Genomic DNA, 17,414 nt, shown 5'->3' with positions numbered 1-17,414 from the left:
AATTAGAGAAAGAATTTCAGCAGAGAGCAAAGAGAAAAAGATGTTAGAGTTCAACTATGGGTGACAGAAAACCACAGCCCATGGATCAAGCTTTTGCTTAGTAGAAAAAAAAGCTGAACTCAGAATTAAAGGACCAACTCTGCTACTGCATGACCTTAAACAATTCATTTCTCTTGATTTCCACCGCTAGACCTTGGTTTCCTCTTCTGTAAATGAAAAGGTTAGATATATGATCTCTTCCTAGCTACATGTCCATAGACATGTGCTAGGATACTTCACATTTAAATATGTGACTTTAAATGACAAGAGGCAGCATGGCTTAGAAGATAGGTGAGATGGCATTGTAACCAGTAGAACTTGGCCTTGTTCCTTGCCTCTGACCCAAACTGGTTAAAGACCCTGAACAGTGCTTTCAGAATCTAGACAACTGAATAAGACTCAGCTACAGAGAAGGTGTCAGTGACATTGAAGAAGGAGTTTCTATGCCCAGGAAGGGTCCCTAACCCCAAACTCCATCTAGAGAGATCCTGAAACATCTTGGAAACCAGAGCTTTGAAATTATCTTCATTTTACCACTGCCCTGTTATTAAACAAACTTTACTCATCTCTAGTTCAAATATTTTAGCTCAACATTTGATAGGTAATAGAAACTCTACAGTCTCAGAACTCAGCAGAATCATGACAGCAATATATCTGACAGCAATACACAATATAATAAAAAAAGTCATAAAAGGAAACATCATATATTAACAGCAATGCCCAATGTTGTGGTGGAAAGAGCAAAAACTTTGGATCCAGACAATACTGCTTTCATTCCCTTCTCTGGTTTTTACTGTCCAATTTTAGGCAATTGACTATCCTAATCAGTTTTTAAAAACAGATAATGAAACAATTTCTCTATTCCAGGTACTGAGATTGGGGACTAAGGGCACTGAATATTGCTTATTTGGACAGATCAACTTGGATGGTTTTAGCCTAACTGCTTTTCCTTGTTACTAGGGTTATATAACAGGAAATTATCTTGATGTAAAAACATAGCTGGGTGAGGGTCAGCTAAGTGGTGTAATAGATAGAGTTCCAGGCCTAAAATCAGGAAAAGTCGTCTTTGTGAAGTTCAAATCTGACAGACACTTCCTAGCTGTGTGATCCTGGGCAAGTCATGGAACCTTCTTTGCCTCAATTTCTTCATCTGTCAAATGAATAGGAGAAGAAAATGGCAAACCACTCCAGTATCTTTGCCAAGAAGAAAACCTCAAAAGGAGTCACAAAAAATCAGACATGACTGAAAAATAACTGAACCACACATACGACAAACAACAACAAGAAACAGAAAACATTAATAAAATAATCCCAAAAGTATTGAATCTGAATCAAGACTCAAACTCTGACTGGGTTACCACAGCAGGCAACTTAAATTTCTAATGCCTCACCCACAAAATGAAGATGAGATGAAATAATACTTCCCAGTAGGATCACTACATGGGAATTGTTTTATAAACCTGGAATTACTCTGGACTTGGGAATCATATTGCCTTTCTAGACTTAACACCCACTACTCTTCCTCCACATGGAACCTCCACTGCCTCCAAGTCATGTACCCCTCACCCCTTGATAGGATCCCCAGAGCCTTCCTATTTCTTCACCTTTGCTCAAACAATTCCCCCTCATGGAATGTTTCCCTTCTTCACTCACTGACTCAAGGCCCCATGCTTCAAGGGTTCCCATTTAGATTTTTCAAGTGATAAATGCTATTCGAAGCTTGAAAAGACTAACTATAAGACCCAAAAAAGGAAATACCGCCTAATCCAGTGGAGCAAGCACTTAGACAAATGAAAACCAGAGGAAGAGTCACAGGCTAAAAATAGGCCTAACTTTAAAAGGGTAGAAAGAAGTTCTTGGATCTGCAAAGGACCCCAGAGGTCATCTCATTCAATGTTTCTTGAACAAGAATCTTCCCCTTATAATATCTCTGATGTGTGTCCATAGAGCCTTTTTTTTCAAGACCTCCATGATGGGGACCTTGCCACATCCCAAGAAAGTAGCTTATTATATTTTGGAACTACCTCTGTAGTCAAGCCATTCTTTTTAACTCCTATACTAATGCCTCATCTAAATCTACCTCCCTTCAACTTAACTGGATTTCTTAACAGGCAAACTTTTATTCAATGTGGGTTGGATCAACCCATGCTCCATTTCCCATACTGCCATTCACCCTGCCCACCCTGCCTTTGACTCTGTCCCTACCCACCTTTCTCACCATCTTCAACTGCCCTTGTGGTCTGGACCACATGCCCTTCCCTTAATCCCTGAGGGAATTAATCTGCTCAGCCTCAGAACCCCAGGAGTAAGGGCAAGTTGCCTTTATTTCTGGGTGACTAAGCACAAACTCCCTCCACCCATTATATATAGCCAGTTCCAGGCCCCAAACCAGACCATCCAATAGTGCTTTTCATCCTGGGCAGCTATCCACCCCAGTCATCTTGCCGTAAACTTTGCCATCCAACCTTAGTTGCATTCCCCTTCTGCTCTAGGAATTGTTATCAAGTCAAAGCTACTATTGTTTTAGGATAATCATGACAGTCAAATAATCTTTGGAGCATCACTGTACCCATCCAGTTGCCTTTTTCTTAGCCACCACTCTCCTAAAGAGGTGGTCTTAGCCTATTAAAGTTTAAGTTTCTTGAGGGCGAGGATTATCTCTTTCATACTTGTATCCCTAGCACTTTGCCCACTGTAGGAACGTGATGGGGGTGTTTTATTCATATTCATGGCTGTATCCCAGCTCTGAACCTGAGGCCACTGGAGACCTGGATCCTCAAACCATTCTCAGATCCCATCTTCTTTTCAAGTTGTTCCCTTCCCAAATCTTCAATTCTCTTCTGAATCCTCTGTGACTCCATTATGCTGAGCTATGCTTTCTATTGGTATCATTTGTGTCAAAATGAATAATCTAATGAATGAATGAATAAATGGATGATTAAGCATTTATTAAGTGTTCACTATTGCCAATCTTACATGCAGGGTACATCCTGTGAAATGCCAAAATGGATGAATCAAAAGCCAGAACTAAGACTTCTGGGAGAAATGACAATAATCTCAAATATACAAATAAGGCTCATTCTGATGGCAAAACCTAAAGAGGAATCAAGAAAGCTCTTGATGAGCATGAAAGAGGAGAGTATAAAAGCTTCCTGAAGTTTAACATCAAAAAATTAAGATATTGGCAACTGGTCCCATCACTTGGTGTCAAATAAAGGGAGATAGCATAGAAGCAGCATCAGATTTTAGAATTTATAATTTGTAATTTATATTTAAGTATTTTGGCTACATGATGAAAATACAGAACTCACTGGAAAAGACCCTGATGTTGGGAAAGATTGAAGGCAAAAAGAAAAGGGGACAACAGAGGATAAGATGGATAGATAATATCACAGAAATAATTAACATGAACTTGGAAAGACTTTGAGAGATAATGGAGTCCAGAACAGCCTGGTATAGTATTCATGGGGTCACAAAGAATCAGATAAAACTGAACAACTCCTCAGTTATAAAGATTGAGTAATTGAGTATTCAGTGATCCACTGCTATATAAGAAGGAAAATTAGTAAAAGTTTGAGAGAAGAGAGATCCTAACTTAGATATAGCTTCAAGAGAGAAGATGCAAGATCTCAGCCTCTCTTCAAGTCTTTAAAGAAAGAGAAAGACTCTGGGAAGAAGCCTTCTAGAGAAGCTGCACTTTAACCAAGTTCATATCCCTAGCTCAATAACACTAAAGACTAAGGGGAATTTCCCCTTAGACAAAACAAAACATCCTCCCTTAGCTGAGTTGAAGTATCTCACTCCCAATGGGAGAGATTATTTATTCTGTTTATTGGCTGGTATACGTTCTTCTACATAGACTTTCTCTGATTTTTGCTTTGCCTGTATAAAAGAGCTTATTTACTATTCACTATGTGCCCTTGTGGAACTGAGATTTAATGGGAAGGGAATCAAGCTTTGGATACGTAGCTTAGGGTCCTCCTTTCTCATTAAAGAACAATGATAAAGCACAGAAAAAATATTATTTTCCATAGACAATATTTAAGGGAGAAGATAGCAGTATACATCCTCGTATACCCTCTCTCTGAGGAGAGCAAAGTGACAAGCCTCTAGCCCTAACTTCCTGCTTCCCCTCTTAGAAGAATTAAATCCTCCCTTGGAAAAAGATAAGGGGAGAAGACTCTAGAGATACCTATTCTTGCTTCCCTTTGAGCTATATCTGGGCAGATACGTGAGAAAAAAAAAATCAGACCAAAAGAGGGAAAAAATGAGAAAGAAACAAGGAAACAAACAAGAAGGTGAAAGGATTATGTTTTGATCCACATTCAAGCTCCATAGTTCTCTCTCTGGATGTGATTTGCATTTTCCATCCCAAATCTATTGCTATAGATCACCTCATTATTGAAAAGAGCCAAATCCATCACTGTTGATTATCACATAATCTTTTTGTGACTGTGTACAATGTTTTCTTGGTTCTGCTCACTTCACTCAGCATCAGTTCATGTAAATCTTTCTAGGTTTTTCTGAAATCATTTTGTTGGTCATTTCTTATAGAACAATAATATTCCATAATATTCAGATACCACAATGTATTCATCCATTCTCCAATTGATGGGCATCCACTTAATTTCCAGTTCCTTGCTACTACAAAAAGAGCTACTCAGACATTTTTGCACATATGTGTCCTTTTCCTTCTTTTATGATCTCTTTGGGATACAGACATTTTCAGTATGACAATTACAAAACATTTTTCACATAAATAAAGTTAGATATAAATAATTGGAAGAATATCAATTTCTCATACAATGTTTTCTAGCATTAAGAAATCTCACAACTTCTCTATTTTCTGTGGTCAAGGTTTGTGAAAATTAAAATTCTATTTGAAGGATATCAACATTAAGAGGGTCCCAATAGTTTTTTTGTTCCTTATATACTCAATTTTTGCCTTAGGTAAAAAGTTAAAGAAAGAAAAGTGTTCACTACTTTGTTACTATCTTTCCTTTTTCAGGAGCCTCCCAAATTCTTTTTTGTCTCTTGTTCAGAGATACCTTCCCAAAAGAACACCTGATAGTCTGGGATCTTATCCCCTTTATTCCATCCAAAATCTTGACTTGAGTCTGGCTTCCTTGAGGTTCCCATGTTTAACTTGTGATGGCTAATTCACCTAAAAAAATCATCTTGACTTGTTAATGAGAGTTTAATGGAAGAGGACTATTATCCACCTGGTAATTTAGGGGGGGGGACCAGCTAGGTGGCATCACAGTGGATAGAGTGCTGGGCCTGAACTCAGGAAGACTCATCTTCTGGAGTTGAAATCTGTTCTCACAGGAGAACATTGTACACAGCATCAACAAGATTATACAATGATCAATTCTGATGGAAATGACTCTTCAAAAATGAGGTGATTCAGGCAGGTTCTAATGATCTTGTGATGAGACAACCATCTGCACCCAGAGAGAGGACTGAGGGGACTGAATGTGGATCACAACACAGCATTTTCACTCTTTTTGTTGTTGTTTACTTACAGTTTGTTTTCTTCCTCATTTTTTTTCTTTTTGATCTGATTTTTCTTGTGCATCATGATAATTGTAGAAATATGTATAGAAGAATTGAACATGTTTAACATTTTGGGTTACTTGCCATCCAGGGGAGGGGATGGGAGGAAAAGAGGGAAAAAAATTGGAACACAGGATTTTGCAGGGGTGAATATTGAGAATTATCTATACATATGTTTTGAAAATAGCTTTAGTCAAAAAATAATTTTAAAGAAATCTGTTTTCAGACAATTACTAGCTAAATGACTGTAGGCAAGTCATATCACCCTATATGCCTCAGTTTCCTCATCTGTAAAATGAGCTGGAAAAGAAAATGGCAAACCACTCCAGAATCTTTGCCCAGAAAACCTTAAATGGATTCTCCAATAGTCAGATACAGCTGAAAATGACTAACTAACAAAAACTGAAAAGTTTTAGCAAAATCATACAAAGGAAAGAGAATCTTCTTTTTTCCAGTATCCTACTTCAAAATTCCTGGGGAGGAGAGGAGCAGGGGATTCTAGATTCAGAACTCATAAAAAGGTTGAAAATTTTCTAGTCCAACTTTCATTTTATACAGGAGGAAACTGGGGCCCAGAGGAGGAAATATAATTTTCTCAAGATCATACAATCAAATAAAGAAATAGGTAAAGTGATAAATAAATAAGCAAATGAATTAATACTTTTATACAAGTAAAATCAGATTTAAATAACTGAAGAAATATTACTTGTTCATGGAGAGGCAAGGCCAATATAATAAAAATGACAATTTTATCCAAACTAATTTATATATTAATTTTACAATTAAATTACCAAAAAATGTACTTGAAAAATAGCAAAATTCGCTTGGAAAAACAGTCAATAATATCAAAGAAAATAATTTTTTTTAAATGCAAAGGAAAACAGTTTAGCAGCACCAAATCTTAAACTATATTATAGGGCCATAATCATCAAGACTATCTGCAACTAGCTAAGAAGTAAAAAAGTAAATCAATGGAATAAAGTAGAAATATAATTTATAGCAGGAAATGCATATAATAAACTTTGCATTTGAAAAGTGTGAAGATTTAAGATTTGGGAATAAAAATTCATTATTTTGTAATATGGCAGAAATTGAGCATAGCCTAATATCTTGCATGATTTATCAAGATAAAGTCAAAACAGATATCTGACCTAGATATAAAGAGAGGCTTTACCAAAAAATAATTTTAGAATGCAGAACATATTACTTATCAGACTTATGGACATAGAATTTATGTATAAATAAGAGATAGAGAGTTAAATATAAAATGGATAATTTCAATTACATTAAACTAAAAAGATTTTCTATAAATAAAACATACTTAGCTAAGATGAGAAAGAAAGCAGAAAATTGTCATCATTGGCCAAAATGACAGCAGAGGAAAGTGAAAAATGTTGGAAGGGGTGTGGACACAATTAATTAATTCATTCATTAACTAATTAATTCATTGTTGGTGGAATTGTGAACTAATCTAATCCTTTAAGGAGAAAAATCTGGAATTAAGCCCAGAGACTTATTGAACTATTTATGCTCCTTGACCCAGCAATACCATTATTTGGTCTATTTCCAAAGATAACTGGGGAAAAGAAAAAGAACGTATATGTTGTAAAAATGTTTATAGGATTTCTCTTTGGGGTGACAAAGAACTAAAAAATTACAGGGATGCCCATCAACTGGGGAATATCTAAACAAGTTGTGGTATAGGATTGGGATGGAATACTACTGTGTTATAAGAAATGATGAGCTCAATACTCTTAAGAAAATATGGAAATACTTACATGAAATAATGAAATGAACCAAGAAGAACCAAGAGAATATTGTGTATGATAACAACAATATAAACAAATAAGTTATTTGACCATTATAAATAATCAAATTAACTTTAAAGGATACATGAAGAAAGATGCTATCTGCATCCAGAGAAAGAAAGGATATATAGATGTATAGAATAATTTTACATTATGTATGTATATTTATAAGTGTGTATAAGTATATATCTATATACATATAAATATATAATGTATATTTATATGTACATATATACCTATATAGCTATTTGTGTTAAATGGTAGCCTTGCAAGACCTGAGATGAGGGGAAAGGGGGAAAACAGAAATGAGGAGTGGGGATGGGAAGGGAAGGAATTATCTGGCTTTTCCTGGAGCTGAAGGAGTTATACTATCCTTTTCAAGTAGGAAGACACAAAAGGGATATTGACTAGAAGCACTTTCATAAGGAAAAAGACCATCAGTAGTGCACAGTTTAGGACCTAAATAACAAGTGACTAGGAGAAAGACAATGCCCCCAGTAGTCATGGGGAAGAATTGGGAGAAAGATAACAAATTCAATTTGGGACATGTGGTGTTTAATATCTAGAGGACAACAAGTTTGAGATTTCTCGTAAAAATACAAGAATGATCCTCAGTAGAGAGATTGGGACTGGTTCCATAGATTCAGGAATTATAAGCACAAAGATAGTCATTTCACTTAGGGGAGCTGATGAGATTCCCAAGTGAAATAACTTAGAGTAAAAAGAGAAGACGTCCAAGACAGAATTATGGGAAATTCCCATAGCTCCAGATGAAGATCCAGCAAAGGAGAAGGAGATGGAAAGCTATGTCAGAAAGAAGAGAAACTAGGAGACAGAGAGAGACAGAGACAGAGACAGACAGAGACAGAGAAAGAGACAGACAGACAGACAAGACACAGTAGCCAGAAGCAGAAGAAGAGTGAGCATACTTAAGGCTGCAGCATCTTCCTGAGAAAAGAATGCTTAGGTGGATGCATGGAAGCTGCCCTCAAAGATCTGAACAGCTTTCGTATGGAAGTCACATTAGATTTGTTCTGTTTGACCAAAGAAGGCAGAAGAAGGCACAATGGGTGCAAAGGTCATCAATAAGAGCTATCCCAACGTGGGAGGGACTGCCTGAGAGGCAGTGAGGGTCACTCCTTGGAGACTTTCCAGCAGGGGCTGAATAATCACTTCCCAGGTATATTACAGAGGGGATTCCTATTCAGGGATGGATTGGAGTAAGTGTTCAGTGAAGTCCTTTCCAACTCCAAGATGCTGCGATTCTATGTGTGACTAAGGAGCAACCCTAAGCTTGTGCTCCCTTTCTCAGATGTTAAGCTAGACCCTTGGGCTCCCCATTCTGTCAACTCACCCAGTGACCACAGAGTCAAAGCTGGGAGGGCCGTGAGAGAAGGTGATTTCTGCTTACAAGTGTGGAAATGGTTGAAGCAGATCCCAAGGTTGAAGCAAATAATTTACACTGAATATATTTTTAAATCATCTGAAGGAAAATGAAAGAGTCAAAAATTCAAGCCTAGAATGGGAAAGAATGAAACCTACCCTTTTTGTTAGTCAGGAAGAAGGAACTGCTAGATCACAATTTTGTTTACATTACCCAGGTCTTCCCCCATCTGAAACTCGACTTTTATTTCTGTGAAGCATGATGAGACGAAAGGAGGAAAATATGAAGTCTATATTCAAGCATTTGTCTTGAGATTTATGTCTACTTCCCTCTTCTTGGATGTCCAATTCTTCCACTAAATTTCTTCATAATTTGCTTTTAAAGCATTGTTGCTGTTGTTCAGTCACATCTGACTGTTCGTGACCACATCGGGGTTTTCTTGGCAAAAATATTGGAATGGTTTGCCATTTCCTTCTTTGATTCATTTTATAGATGTGGAAATTGAGGTAAATGGAGTGAAGTGATTTGCCCAGGGTCATATAGCTAGTAAGTGTCTGAGGCTGGATTTGAACTCTGAAAAAGGAGTCTCCCTGACTCCAGGCCCAGCACTCTGAGACTATGGCACCCCATAGCTGCTCTTTCATCCATATTGGGAAATCAAATTTGGAGGTACCATAGAAGGATATTTATCACTATACATATATAATTCATGTTAACTACTGACATATATAATTCACGTTATTACTGTGATATCCTTCAAGACTTATTTCTGGCTACCGACTTACAGAAGAAGAAGTAGACCTGTTTTACCAGGTCCATGAGGGTAGAATTAGAAATAACCAGAAAGTTACAAAGTTAATTGTGATTTGATGTCAATTAAATTGATTAGTCTGACCCACAGGTTGAATGGGCTCCTTTGGGAAGTTTTGGGTTTCCCCCCATTTGTGATCTCTGAGCAAAAACTGGATGACCCTTTTTTTTATTTTTTAAATATATCATAGAGGAGATTGTTTTTTTCAGATACAGATCAGATAAGGTAGACAGCTAGGTGACACAGAGAGTAGGGTGCTGGCCCTGGAGTCAGAAAACCTGAATTCAAATCCTACCTCAGACATTTACTAGCTGTGAAACTATGAGCAAATAAGGAAAAAAAACCATGTTTTTCTCAGTTTCCTCATCATAAAATGGATATAAAAATAACAAACACTCTCGCCTCCCAAGAATTGTTGTGAGGATCAAATGAGATAACTGAAAAGCACTTAGCCCAGTGTCTGAAACTATGTTCATGCTAGCTATTTATCACCATCATCATCATCATCGTTGTTGTTATTAATTATGATTATGATTATTTTTGAGGTCTCTCCAACTCTGAAATTATAGTCAGCTAGATAATACTCATATAAATAAAAAAAACTGAGTCCCAGAGAATAAAAGTGACTAGTATTTTTAGTAGTTTTAAGAAAAGATCTACAAATTTCTAGATTGTACATACAATAAAATAGAGATTAAGACATTTCCAGTTGTAACTGGGGGGAAAAAAGAGAGAAATTATATACTAGAAAAGGAACAATTATAAATAGATCTTTTCACAGGATAAGAAGCAGCTCAACAAAATAACATGACATAGTAGAGAACACTCAGTGCTCCCCTCTCCAGCCAGTCCCAACTAGCCTTGGGCTTTATTTTTAGGACTCACTCAAAGATCTGCCTCTTGATAGTCTCTACCAACACATATCACCCCCAATCTTTACTTAGTGTCCCGTTGCAGGAAGGATTGTACCTCTAATTTGCCCATCTATGTATGGCCAAGTAGGAAAACACAAAAAGGATATCAAATAGATATGTTTTTATAAGGAAAAAGAACATCAGTAGTGCACAGATTAGGACCTAAATAACAAGTGACTAGGAAAAAGACAATGCCCCCAGGAGTCATGGGGAAATGTTTGGGAGAAAGATAACAAATTCAACCTGGGACATGTGGTGGTTATCTAGAAGATAACAAGTTTGAGAATTCTCATAAAAATACAATACTGATGCTCAGTAGAGAGACTGGGACTTGTGCAACTGGCTGAATACTTCCTTCCTATGGGAAATGGCCTTTAAGTTAAGGATTCCCAAAGCTGTAGAAAGTCTACTCATTGTGCCTTTTCTCAAGCCTACAAAAAGAGGAAGAAACTGGCACAACTACTCTAGAAAATTAATTAATAGAGGGAACTGGAGCAGCTTGCTGGTGTTCAAATTTAGTTTGAGCAACACTGGGGTCAGTGCTTTCTCCTCCAGAAAGTACTTTGAGTAGGAACTAAGGTCAAGAAAAAATAAATTCCCCAACATTAAAGCAGGCTGAGATAGCTCTGAAGTCCAGTTCCAGGAATAAAGGGGAAAGAATTTATAAAAAGTTACAGGGAAAGGGGGGAATTATAACTGCCAAAAATTTCAGGAAGAAGAAAAATCAATTAAAAACCTAGAATACAAATAAATTGATATGGAAAATACTAAAGTTAGAAAGGAAAATGAGTATTAAGACATCGAAAAGATTACAAATGTCTTTAAATAAATATTGTACGAGAGAGGAAATTGAAATATCACCTGATGAAACACAGAACACTATGGATTCCCAAAAGAACATTGAATCACATTATGTTATTCCAGAATAGCTCAAGAGAGAAATCAAAATCTTGAGAGAAGTTAAATAAATTGACTTGAGGTTAGAAAGATACAAGTAAATATGTGTCTCAGACACCTACTAACTATGTAACCCTGGGCAAGTCAATTAACGGCTCTCTGCCTCAGTTTCTGCTTTTGTAAAATAGGGATAATAATAATAATAATAATCTCCCAAGGTTGAGAGGATGAAATCAAATATTTTGAAGCACTTTGCAAATATTAAAACACTATGTAAATGCTAGCTGTCATTATAATTATTTAAAATGGCAGAATTTATGGCCTGCACAGCAGAAATAATTAGCAGTTATATTTCCAAACATAATAGAAATACAAATATGCTAAAGTAAAGGGTCATCTGGAAAAGAAACAAAAAGAAAACATGATCCTTATATAAGCAAAACACATTGATCTTGAAGACAAAATCTTTAGAAGCAGCTTAAGGATGATAGATCTCCCAGAAAAAAAAAAAAGCAAAAAAAATTTTGAACACCATTATTCAAGAAATAATACAAACAAACCATTTAGAAATAAAGATATGATCAATCAAAATAATAAACAGATCACTTTCACCCCAACACATATGCCCCAAAATCCTGTCCTTCCAACTCCAAGACACATAATGATTAAACTTCTCAATTCCAATGAGAAATATCAAATTCTGCAAGTTTTTTGGGAAAAGGTCTTTAAACATAAAGGAAAAGGTAAAAAAAAAAACTCCCCCCACAAAGATGCTTATCCCATCATACACTCTTTCAAGGTCTTGTTGGAAAGATGGTTCTAATGGAGTACAACAGAGATTGATACTTATCTCTGTGGTGTTTAATATTTTTTGGTCAATGGCAGATGGCTTGATTATCAAATCTAAAGATAACAAGACCAAGTTAGGAGGGAAAAGAATCAAGTTAGATAACAGAATCACACAAAGATTTTTACATGTTCAAAACCCAGACTAAATGCCATAAAATCAAATTAAATAGGAATAAATAGAAAGTCTTATATTTTAGTTCAAAAAGTCAACTTAATAAGTATGCAAAATGGTTGAAGTATGACTAGATAACATAATAATTAATTTTTTTCTGAAAAGGTTCCAAGCCTGGAATATATATAATTCTTGGACTAAGAACTACAAATGATTAAGAGCATGAGATGGAAAGCCAAAAGCGAATGTATTTTTAAACTACATGATGAGAGACACATTGTCCAGAGCAAAGGGAGGAATATCCTACAGTATTCTGCCTTGGCCAGAACACATCTTCAGGACTGTCTTCAGGACTGGAGGCCACGCCTTGGAAAAGGCTTAGAAAGAGCATCCAGAGATGGGAAAAAGGGCATCCAGGATGGCGAAAGGCTCTCGGTTCACTCTATGTCTGTCCCACTGAAGAAATTAAGGATGTTGAGGTGGGAAAAGAGAAGACTTGAATGAGAAATATTACCTGTCTTTCAATATTTGCATGGCCATCACATATGAGAAAAATTCAAATTTTTCTTAGTTCCGGATGGGGCAATAGAGATGGGACAATCTAGGAGCAATGGAGAAAAGTTGGAATTCATGTCTGGAAAATCTTCCTACCAATCAAAATAATGCAAAGTGAAATGGTCTATTCCAGGAGGCAATAGATTTCTTCCTCCTTTCTGGGGGGTCTTCAAAGAGAAACTGGATCATCATTTGCTGGGCGTGTTATATCATGGGCTCTCCGTCAAGTACCGTTTGGAAGACATGACCTCTGAGGTCCCTTCCAACTCTGACATCCTGTGGTGTATACACAGAGCCACCGCTGAGTGCCACAACCTCTTCCTTCACAAACCACTTGGAGTAGGAACCAGGCATGGAAAGTCAATTAAAATTCAACAACTTAATTCCATACACATTTCTGAAGCGTCTACTAGGAGAGGCTGCTCGGTCTAATAAAATAACCCTGTCTTTTAATGAGGGAAATCGCCAAGAAATAAGAGAATTCTGAGTGGAAGAATGGAGCCGAAGATGGGGTATCAGCTTCATAGGACCCTTTAAATACAACTTGGGAGAATGACAATTTAATTTAAATCAAATGAGATCCTATTTGTAAAACCCTCAGCACAGCGTCTGATACAGAGTAGGTGCTGTATAAATGCTTATTTTATTTCATTGTTACTTCCACCTGCATTTTATTAAGCACCTACTCTGTGCCAGACACTGATCTAGTCACTAGGGGTGTGAAGCCAGACAGAAAGCCTACTACAACAGAGAGATGAACTTGAAGGGGGAGGATGTCCAGAAGAGCTGGGTTCTAAATTCTCTTCCTACATTTACTGGCTGTGTGACTGTTAACTGCTCTGTGACTCAGTTTCCTCATCTTAAAAATAAGGTTAATACTAGTGCCAATTTTCCAGAGTTATCATGAGATTCAAATGAGATAAAATGTAATGACACTTATTGTTGGCATATTTTTTCTCTCTCTTTACAGCTACTCTAGAGAATTAGGTAAATCGAGGCACAGAACCATCCTCCCTCATTTTATATCTACTTCAGCCCAGCAGCATCACAGGAAAGAAAGAACAAGACCACTTTTCTTCGTTTTCACTGTCCCCTTTGCCCCCCAGCTCATTGCATCCCTTCAGGGACTCTCCACCTGGTTTAAATCATTGGGACTTTGCAAGGAAGAAAAAGTCCTTCTGAGCCAAACTGAGGATGAAGTCTGCCAGCAAGCCTTTCCTCCTTCCTCCAAGGCTCCAAGGGGGAGGAGTCACAACTCACCAGTGTCATCCAAGGAAGGCAGCAAAAAAAAAAAAAAAAAATGAATAAATAAAATTTTTTCTCCAAAATTTGAAAAAGTTTTCTTTACTGAGGGTTGCTTAGAGCGCCCTCATGTGCCTGGATGTTGCAATGGCGTGGTATGGCTCTGCTCTCCCTAACTCATTTTCACCAATGCCTGAAAAAAAAAAGGCAAAAGGGGTGAGTGTTTCCTTCTCTTTGATTAAAGAGCCCACTAGGAAACACTGAAGGGTACCCGGGGCCTCTGCTACTAGGGCTCAGCCAGCCCAGATGGAAAATAGCATCACAGAATAAAACAGTCAATAAAAGCAAGGGAAGATTTAGAAACATCAGAGAATGTGGATTTAAGTCCACTAACCGTGTGACCTTCCGTGAGTCCATTAAGCTCTCTGTGAACCCTAGATTCCCCATTTGTAAAAATAAAAACATTGACCTGGCTGGCCTCTGAGAATCCTTCAGCTCCAAATAGATGACTGCATATCGTAATAACTGACATTTATATAGCAAGTAATATTTTACAAAGGACTCTTCATAAATTAGCTCAGCTGAGCCTCACAGCCACCCTGTGAGGGAGGCGCTATTATTGTACCCGTTTTACAGATGGGGAAACTGAGGCTGGGTGGCTAAGTGATCTGCCCCGAATCATACAACTAATAAGTATATGAGATGAGACTCCCGCCAGATTCAGATTATTTGCAATGAGTCCTCTTGGTTCAAAAGAATGGATGACAGAATACACTTGCTTATTCTCAGTAAAGAGGTGGAGGACTATGGGAGTGGAATGTGGAATACGCCATCTGACTGGGTCACTATGGCAATTCAAATCAGTTCAATTCAATAAACATTTATTAAGTACTTATTGTGTTCCAAGACAGTGTTAAGATATAAAAAAAAATTTAAAAATTAAAAATGGCAAGATACAATTCCCCTCCTCGGGGAGCTTACAGTCTAATGGGGGGAAAGGAAGACAACAGTTATTTCTAATTGGTTTTCTTTGTTGTGGGATATGTTCTGGGTTCAGTGAGAAAGGATATCAGGAAATGACTGGTGTGAAATAATAACAGGCATCAACTAAAAAAAAAATTTAATTAAATGGGAGAGAGGCAGGAAATCACATCAGAGCTGATTTCCTAAGGAACAGAGAGTGAAGTTTAGCTGTCCAGAAGTTCTGTTTAGGATGTTTGAGCTGTCTGCCATGTTATTTGCCCTTTTCAGTTCCTGACTTCGGAGCAGTGTTTTTTTGGAGCAGTAACCTCAAGTTTCCCACCTGTTTGACCACATGCTTATAATACTGTGGAAAACAAAGTGACTCTATATTTCACCCCTATGGGCCATACTGTACTGTACATCTCCACTCATCATCATCATCATCATCATCATCATCATCATCATCATAGCCAGCATTCATACAACCCTTTCAGATAGTCAAAAGGATTTAGACACATTATCTTATTCTATCTATTCTGGAAGGCAGTTGGTTTTATTAACCCCATTATACAGATGAGAAAACTGAGGCAGACAGGCTAATTGGCTTGGCCAGGGCCACACAGCTAGTGAGTGTCTAGAGCCAGCTCTGACTTGGGTTTTCCTGACTCCAGTTCCAGCACTCCATTGTCCGGGCCACCTAACCACCTCCAGCAAGGTCGTGTACAGTGGACATTATTGGGAGGGGGGTCCCAAGTCCAGCTGAGTTCTGCCTTTGACCCTTGGCAACTGGCTGACTTTGGGAAAGGCATTCTCTGAGGGTGTTTCTCATCTGTACAATGGGATAAGGAGAGTGGGGTGCCCACCTCCCAGGACGGTTGGGGGAGAGTTTTGTAAACTGTAAGGCGCTGCAGAAATGAAAGGCCTGCTTCTAGGGGAGCTGCCAGCCCTCACTCTCCGGGAGTTTCCTGGCTCAGGCAGCGATGGGGCCTTCCTTACCAGACACGGCCCAGCGCTAAGCACCTGGGAGGCCCCAGTGGCTGAAGGGGCCCCCGCCTCATTCACAAAAGAATGATCTTCCAGCCCCGACTACTACTGGGTTTGTGGCAAAGGGATTTGTGGTGAACTCAAAAAACTCATGATCCTCAGGATGAATAATGTGTACCACTAAAATGATCAATTCCCAAGCATTTATTTAGAGCCCTACTATGTGCCTTTGTTTGGTAGGGCACAGGATGGTTCAAAACAAATCCATATGACACGGTCCTGCAGAAAGCAACATGCATGCAAACAACCAATAGATCAAGAGGCATTTATTAAGTGCCTAATATATGCTATACATTTGAAATACAGAGACAAAAATGAAAGAATTGTGATCCTTAGATAATTTACATTCGAGTGGAAAGAAACAACATCTATAAAATCAGTCTTATTAAATATCAATTATATATATATGTACATACATGTATATATTTATACATATACATATATATCTATTTATATATATGCATATATATACATATATTATAGAGAGAGAGATATGCTAGGTGCTAGATATACAAAGACCAAACAGAAACAGTCTCCTTCTCTTTCCTCTGATAGTCTACGAGAAGATAAGGTACACATAGAAATAGCTGACATTTATATAGCACCTACTCTGTACCAAACGCTGTGCTAAATACTTTCCAATTGAAAAATATAATATATAATGATACAAATAATAAACAATATTATCTCTTTTGATAACCCTTGGTGGCAGGAACTACTATTATCGTCTTCGTCTTAAAATGAAAGAAAATGAGGTAAACGGGTTAAGTGTCTTGTCTGGGGTCACACAGCTAGTAATGAATGGCCTGAAGCCAGGTCTTCCTGACTTCAAGCCCAGCATCAGCTTCTTAAATAGATAACTGTGTGTGTCTGTGGCCTTATGCATGTTCATGTATGTGTACGTGTATATAGCACAATGTGTACACGTGTATTTTCATGTTACATATATACATGTCTATTGTATTGGTGCATTGAAGCATGGAATATATATTTATATAGACTATGCAATATATTGTACAGGTGTATTTTATGTATGTGCACACATATTTATATGCATGGATATCTGTGGATATATACACGTGTGTAGTATGCATGTATATATGTATGTATGAGTAACAGGGATGTATAGATATGTATATGTGTGTGGTCATATTGCATTGTATAGGTGAGTAGATGTGTGTATGAATATACATTTATGTACAGGTATATGTTAGATATATGTGTGAGTAATGTGGATTGT

The sequence above is a fragment of the Sminthopsis crassicaudata genome, chromosome 2 (assembly GCF_048593235.1).
Source record: "Sminthopsis crassicaudata isolate SCR6 chromosome 2, ASM4859323v1, whole genome shotgun sequence".
Taxonomy (NCBI): Eukaryota; Metazoa; Chordata; class Mammalia; order Dasyuromorphia; family Dasyuridae; genus Sminthopsis; species Sminthopsis crassicaudata.
The sequence above is the reverse complement of the archived record's forward strand: the minus strand, read 5'-3'. Positions refer to the sequence as shown.